Source organism: Manis javanica, chromosome 9 (genome assembly GCF_040802235.1).
Source record: "Manis javanica isolate MJ-LG chromosome 9, MJ_LKY, whole genome shotgun sequence".
Classification (NCBI taxonomy): Eukaryota; Metazoa; Chordata; class Mammalia; order Pholidota; family Manidae; genus Manis; species Manis javanica.
In genome coordinates, this window is record NC_133164.1 from 76,845,473 (window position 1) to 76,853,383 (window position 7,911).

Below are 7,911 nucleotides of genomic sequence, written 5' to 3' on the forward strand. Positions count from 1 at the left end.
CACTGTGCAAATGTGGGTTCTTGGTTCCATTGTCAGTCTGGTATCTGCGAGGAGTCCTCACAACCTGCCTCTCAGGCTGCCTGTCTACCACTAGCCTTTTATGTTCGAGGAGGCCTGAGTGTCAAACCTACACTAGAAAGGATATGGGTAAGGTGCCACCTCTCCATGGTCCCACTGAAGACAGCTGGGCCACACTAGAGTCCAAGACATCTGAGAATAGTCTGAGAACCCAGTCTAAAAGCAGAAGGACGTGGGCAGGGAGAAACCCAGGGAAGACTTAGAGCAAAGATACTTAATGGCCACACAAGGCTCTCCGGTATCTGATCTTTTGATGTCATTGTACAGAGGACAGGATGAAAAAGAAAAATGGATAGTATGGGAGTCAAAATTCTACTGGAATTTCTTACCATCTAGAAACACACACTATATAAAAGTGTGTACCCCTCACATATACACAATTCTAGAGGCCACACTGTTTTCCTCATTCACTAAATGGCCAGATAGGCCTCCCTAGGCTCCCGGCATTAAATGCATCTGCAGGCCCATAAACAGGTCCGAATTCCAAAGGCAGTCTGGGCAGCTGGGCTGGGGGCCTGATTTCCCACATGTGCGCACTAATAGATTTACTGCAGTGACAACGAATCCTGCAAAGAGAGCTTTTCTTGCCCTAGCTAAGCTAATATTTGGTCTCAGATCCTTGGAACAAAGCACAGCCTCTGTGGAGCGACACTGTGCATAAAAGAAAAAACAAGTATAGAAGTGGAGCTGATCAAAACAGGAAGGAAACTGAGTTCATTTCTCTTCTTGTTGAGCTGCAGAAATAACTCTGCCTTCCTAACCCCTAGCAGACAGGACCAGCGCCCAGAGCCTCACCTCACGGGCAGCAGCCCCACCACTGGCCTCCTTCACACAGGCCAGGGCTGAGGGCCATTCCGATTTCCCCAAACCGGCCCAGACGTCAGCCCCAACTCTCCCTTGCATCCACCTTGACATTCGGTGTTCCCAAGGCTCTGGGAGAGCATTGTCCCCAGCTCCTTTGCTCTTAGGGTGTTCTGGCCAGAGCAAAGCCCCCCACTTGTAAGCCCAGGGCTCTGCTTCCTTCATGAAAGTCCCTGGAGTGGGAGGTCCCCACCTCCCCTGTGCGCAGAGGCCCCCAGGGGACATCTGCTGCCTTCTGCTGCCCCCAAGTGGCCAGTGGTGAGGCCCTCGTGGGCAGCAAGGGTTTCTGAGAAGGGGGTGTGCACAGCTACCCCCGCTGTCCCCTCAGAGTTGAATCTGATTCCAACTATCTGCTTTCGCATTAGGAGGTCAGTAATTCTGAGCGGTGCAAGGCTTTCACATAACTGCCTGCCATTCAGTCAAGGGCTTGCCTCCTGTGACTGATTCTCCTCCTGAAGTTCAGCGTGATGAAGAGGAGAAAGCATGAAACAACAAAGGGGGGACCCGAGATCCAGTCCTGGCCTCTCCCATCTTGCTCACGGGCTAGGCTGCGTAACTTAGCTCTCCAGGATATTTCTGCTTGAGTGAGACAGCAATAACACTTCCTTACCAATTCCGAGCATGATGTAAGATATGTGCCCTGGAATATGAGGACACCTTAAAAAAGCCCTCCCCAAATAGGGCCACCAGATGAGGCACAAGACACCCACAACAACTGGAGTTCAGATAAACACTGAATAATTTTTTAGTATATCTGAAACATTGCATGGGACATACGTACAACTAAAACCTTTTCACCATTTATCTGAAATTTAAATATAACTGGGCATGTGGTTTGGGGAAGTTTTACTTGTTTTTGTTTTGTTTTGAGGGCTTCCTTACTTTCACAGGACTAGCATTCATTAAACACCCTCCCCACAGGCTGCCTCCCAGCTAACACAAAGCTACCACTTTCTTACTGGAAGCAACACAAGTGAACTCAGAACCCCCAGCTGGAGGATGCCTGCACACGGGAGGTCTACAGGCCCTGCGCCTCCTGCTTCTCTGGGCAACTTGGGGCAAGGGCCCCAGCTGGCCTCAGGAGTTGCCTCTTATCTGATCCCAGCTAATATTTTTTTCAAAGTCAGAGATGAAAAACACTTAAAGCTCCAACATCTCCCAGATATCTGTTATTCATTTTCTTTGGTTTTGATTTTGTCTTAATCTTATATAATGGCTCAGGCATGCTTTTTGCTATCTGATTTGGGTTCTAAGCCGATGGCATTCTGGAGTGGTATTTCTCTCTAGATAAGAGCGATAACACCTAGATTTGTTTCCAACACTGGTTGACACCCGTTACTTCACTTCATCTTCATACACTGGGAGACAGCATGACATGAACACCACCATAGTCCACACCACCTGGGAGTCTTTAAAGCCCCTGATGCCAGTGCCATACCCCAGACCAATTACATTAGAATCTCAGGAATGGGGCCCCTGGCCTCAGTGTTTCCTAGGGTCTCCGAGTGACTCCAGTGCGTACTGGTTCAGAGCAGTGGTTCTCAAAATGTGGTCCCTAGACCAGGAGCATGAACAAGCCCTGGGACATTGTTAGAAATGCATGCTCCTGGGCCCCCCCACATTCTGAAACAGAAACTCTAGGCTCTCCAGATAATTCTGAAGCATTCAAGGACCACTAGGACAGAGGGAAGCATGGGCTTTGGAAATTTTGATGATCTGGCCTCAGTTCTAACCTTACACCCAATGACCTCTCAAAACTAAGCTTTTGCATCTTCAAAGTGGAGGTGCTATTCTCTCTCTCCTGCATAGATTTGGGGGAAAGAATAAATGAAATAAAGTGCACAGGTTGCCTTTTGTCAGGTAAAAACCTGACAAAAGCTCAGTAAATGCCATGACAGCCCCCCTAGAGGGAGTGCCACCCCAGAGAGACTTGGAGTTTGGGCACTGCAACCAGAGAGCCCAGCCCACAGGCATGAGTTGGTCGCGCAATCAGCACACCCTCATTCCCTCGCAACAGCTCTGTGAGAGGTGTGGAGCAGCATCAAAATCTCCATTTCACAAGTGGAGATTCTAAATGCATGAAGAGAGGTGCCTGAGCCCCACAAATCTGGTGCAGCAGGGTAAGACTGACCCATGTAACCAAACTGTGTGTACATTCTGAGTGATACCCATTCTAAGCTCTGTTAGTAACTGAGTTCACACAATGAAGGAGTATTTATCGGTATTTCACCTATGTGAGGAAATGAGCACCAGGCCAGCTTCATGTGTGTGCAACCAGGGTAGTCACAAGGGCCCCATACTGCTTGAATGCTCTCTTAATAATTTCTGGAAAGGGGAAATTGCACTGGGCTTGGAAAATTGTGTAGCTGATCCTGTTTAAGGCAGAGACTTAGTAACCTGCATAAGGTTACCTAATGGGAAAAGGGCAGAACCTGGATTAAAACCCAGGGCTCCAGCCCCACTCCTGGGTTCCTGATGAGAACACCCTAGCTCCAAGACTAAACACTTGTTTCACAGAAAAATACTATACAGAAAAAGGATTTCACACATTGATGGGTACATTGGAGAAACTTAAAACAAGTCATCACCTCACTGTGAAGAATATGACCCATTCATAGTTAGGTCACCCTTTGCAACATTTCTTAGAATACTAACTCTGAGGTGCCAATGACCTGCAAAGATGCAGGCCTATACTGTTTCTACTTATCAGTAACATAAAGGCAAACCCAGTCATTTGTCTCCTCCTACTTCAACTCAGTGAAAACTACTTGGAACATTCCCCAAACTGAGGACTCCCGAGAAACTGTGGTACCTATCTTATTCCAACCAGGCTGCTCTAACAAAGTACCACAGACCAGGTAGCTTCAGCAACAGACATTTATTTCTCACAGTTCTGGAGGCTGGAAGTCTGACCAGGGTGCCAGCATTGCCGAGGTTCTGGTGAAGGCCCTCCCCCAGGTTGCAGGCTCCAGTTGTGTCCTTCTATGGCAGAAAGAGGGCAAGAGAGCTCTGTGGGGTCCTTTTGATGAGAGTACCAACATCATTCAAGGGGGCTCCACCCTCATGACCTAACCATTTCCCAACAGCCCCGCCTTCTAACACCAACACATTGGAGTTAGGATTTCAACATGTGAATTTTAGGAGGACAAACACTCAGACCATTGCAGCATCTATGCTAGGAATTGTCATGACTTGCTTCTCTCCTAACATAGGCAAACTCGCCCAAATTTCGCACTGTAACTGGTGTCCCTAGGCCACCAGTTGCCTAGGGTCCACGTGTGCCCTGATTGTTCAGAATTCTGAGACAGATGCAGAATCAGCAACACTGTGGACCCTCATTTCACATCTTCTTTTGCTCTCCATGACCCAACCCAGGATTTTCTTTTGTTACTTCCCAGCCTCCCTATCATGCCTGCAGGGATTTGTGCAGGTGTGTTCACTCTTATAGCCTGGCTCTTGCCAGTATGTACTTCTCCCCAATGTTTTCAACCAGTGGAATGAAAAGCTTTATTCCCATTAGAACAATGCATCAGAAGCCCCCTGGGAGGGGCAGGAGGGCACCCTGCACAGGTGCCGTCAGCCATGGGAGAGTGAGAACCAGCATAAATCAGTGAAGGACACCATGGGTGCAAAGGAGCACTTCCCTCTTTAACCCTCACCTGGTTCACCTGTCATCCCTCCCCTGGAAGATTCGGGTTCTTAGTCATGAAGGCTCAGTTAGGTCTCAGTAGCAAATGGGTCAACAGGAAGGAAGGAAGAGGGAGTGGACAGAGAAACACCAGGCCTGAGGTCAGAGGTTCCCAGAGGAGAATTTGGGGCACAAAGTTCAAGCCGACTGTCAGCCAGCAGAAGTGCTAGGACCCCAGCACCTCTCGTTCTAGAGTCATAGCTCTCTCTGGCTGAGTTCTATCTAAGCTGTTTGAAGTTTAGAAAACTATGTTTGAAGAAGCCCATCAAAGAGAAATTGTGGTGGAGGCAGGAAGTGATTAAAACATGGATAAGAACTTCAAAAAACAAGGAGGAAAGAGATTAAGATAAATTTCAGCCCCATGTCAGCACTGGTAATGAACAGACTCCGAGACAACTGTTTTGGGAGATGACATTTTCCCTGGGAAGACAAAGACAAGTCCAAGTGTCTCCACTAAGGAAGGTCCAAGCTGAGTCAAGGCTGGTGACATTCAGGTCAGAATCAAATGGACTATTTGTGAAGGAAATGCATGTGTTCACATTTCAGTGCCCAGAGGTGAGTGGATAGTTAACTCCCAGTGGAAAAGAAAGAGGAGAAGATAATACTGCGTGTCATCAACTCAATACTCAATATTATAGTATATCACACAATGCCCTATGTAGATCACCACTTAACACATTTTTAATAATCATCACACAGGTAAGAGTGGAGTGGACAATAGAACCTAGAGAATGTACAAATAAACAAAAAACAGATGTGAAAAAGATAGCCATCAGTGCAGATGGTGCCTTCTGAGAGTGCTCAAGAAAATGTAATCCAAAGACTATGTGGTTAGTGAACCTAAAAGTAGAAGATAATGAGAAAAGTTTAAAGAAGCAATTCTGGAGGTGTCCAATGAAGCAGAAACATTTTAGGAAGCACCTGCTTCAGTCAAGAACTCGAGCCACGTGGGCAGCCTCATGACGTGGTCATTACCGTTACATGGTACTTAGGTGGAGGGGCCCCTGCCAAGTGCCGGGTGCGGGGAGGGGAAGTGCTCTCTCCAGTACAGGAGGTGCCAGAACATCGCTCTTCTGAAAGGTTCAGGACCCCCTGAGGACAATAAGGTGGCCTCCCTTGCTCCTAAGGTGGACAGAGAGTTCTTACCCATTTATATTTAATGCCTAAATGTAAGATAAAACCTTTCAAACTAATACAGAAAGTTGGTGGCAGGGAAGAAGTGGGGTTCTAGATGCTAACAGTGGCAGATATATGAGGTCACCCAGCTCCACGTCCCAGAGCCAGCTGGCATCCTGGGGAGAGACTTTATATGTCAACAGAAGGAAGTTTTCAGAAACCCAGGCAGAACAGACTGGAATACTCCACAAGGACCTTGTTCCAGCACACATCTAGGTCATCTTTCTATACCCCAAGTTCTCTGTACCCAAATTGTGTACCAGCAGGAGGCACCACTCACTGTGTCCACAGTCTCTGAGTGCAGCCCAGAAATGCAAGACCTCTGTATCCTGGGACCACCTGTGATAGACCCTTATTGAAATAACTGGCAGAAACATGAAGCCAATCCCCAGAGACAAAGCCAACCCAACAGATGGATGGGACTGGGCTTCTGAATCCCTCTCCCTGGGGTCAAGCCCAGATCCATGTCTCTCTTACTGTGTGACTTTGAGCAAATTCCTTCTTTAAGTTTCTATTTTCTCACATATAACATGGAGATGATGATCATTGTGGGAACTTCATCTTTGGATTGTGCCAATCTCCTCCCTCAGCAAAAGAAAGAAAAGATCAGGGTTGCCATTGGGTTTCCAACATCCAAAACACAGTGACACAATGAGAACAAAACAAAAGTAAAAAATCAAGGCGAATCAGAGCAACCTGATGTGGAGACAGACAGAGCTCCCAGCACTCAAAAACATTTCTACTTTAGGTCAACTGCGCATTTAGAATTAACAAAGGAGTTGAGATCTTAACACCAGGCAGGGCACTTAAGGCTGCAATGCCTGGACACAGTGCATGCTTTCCATAATGCCATGCTCCACCTCTGCTCTGGAGTAGTGAATCATTACCTTCCTTTAATTAAACTACATACCTCTGGGTTGATGCTGATCAGGAAAACACAGCTTTTTTTGAAATAAGGACTATTTTATGCATCCAACCATCATGACATTGCCAGGCATCTTAACTGCCCAAAATGCTTTTGCACACAGAGCGACACAGGCTCCTGTGGATGTGAGAAAGTAAGTGTTCTCATTAAACAGCTTTCTCGGGGGCGGAGCCAGGATGGCAGCATGAGTAGAGCAGCGGAAATCTCCTCCCAAAACCACATATATCTATGAAAATATAACAAAGACAACTCTTCCTAGAATAAAGACCAGAGGACACAGGACAATATCCAGACCACATCAACACCTGCGAAAACCCAGCACCTCGCAAAGGGGGTAAGATACAAGCCCCGGCCCGGCGGGTCCCGAGCGCCCCTTCCCCCAGCTCCCGGCGAGGGGAGAGAGGTCTGAGCGGGAGGGAGAAGGAGCCCAGGACTGCTGAACACCCAGCCCCAGCCATCTGGACCAGAGCGCAGACACAGTGCATGCGCAGGGCCCTGGATACTAGGGAAACAGGGCAGCAAGAACAGTGAGCGGGTGCTGGAGGATGGCGCCGGAGGACAAAAGAAAAGCAAGTGGCCATTTTTTTTCTGTTGTTGTTGTTGTTGTTGTTTTGTTGTGGTGAGTGCTTTTAGGAAGGCTTAAAGGGACAGGGACCCCAATACTAGGGAAACAGGGGAGCAAGACCGGCGAGCAGGTATCAGAGACCCACACTGGAGAACAAAAGAAATGGAAGCGGCCACTTTTTTTCCTTTTATTTTTTTTTGTTTTTTTGTTGTTTTGTTTTGGCGAGTGCTTTTTGGAAGTCTTAAAGGGATAGGGACCCCAATACTAGGGAAACAGGGCAGCAAGTCCAATGAGTGGGTGCCCAAGGCTGGCGCAGGAGAATAAAGAAAAACAAGCAGCCTTTTTTTTGTGTGTGTGGTCATTGTTTTGTTTTGGCGGGTGCTTTTTTGAAGTTTTAAAGGGGCAGGGCGGGACATTTAGTCCAGAGGGAGGGAATCCAGGGATCTCTGGGCACTCTAATCCCCTGGACTGCAGGGAGCACAGAGGCCCCTTATGGAAATAAATAGTCTCCCGGCCACTCCCCCTCCAACGCAACTCCACCACTTTGGAGCAGCAGCCTGAGCCAGACCACGCCCACAGCGACAGCAGAGATAAACTCCATTGCAGCTGGGCAGGAAA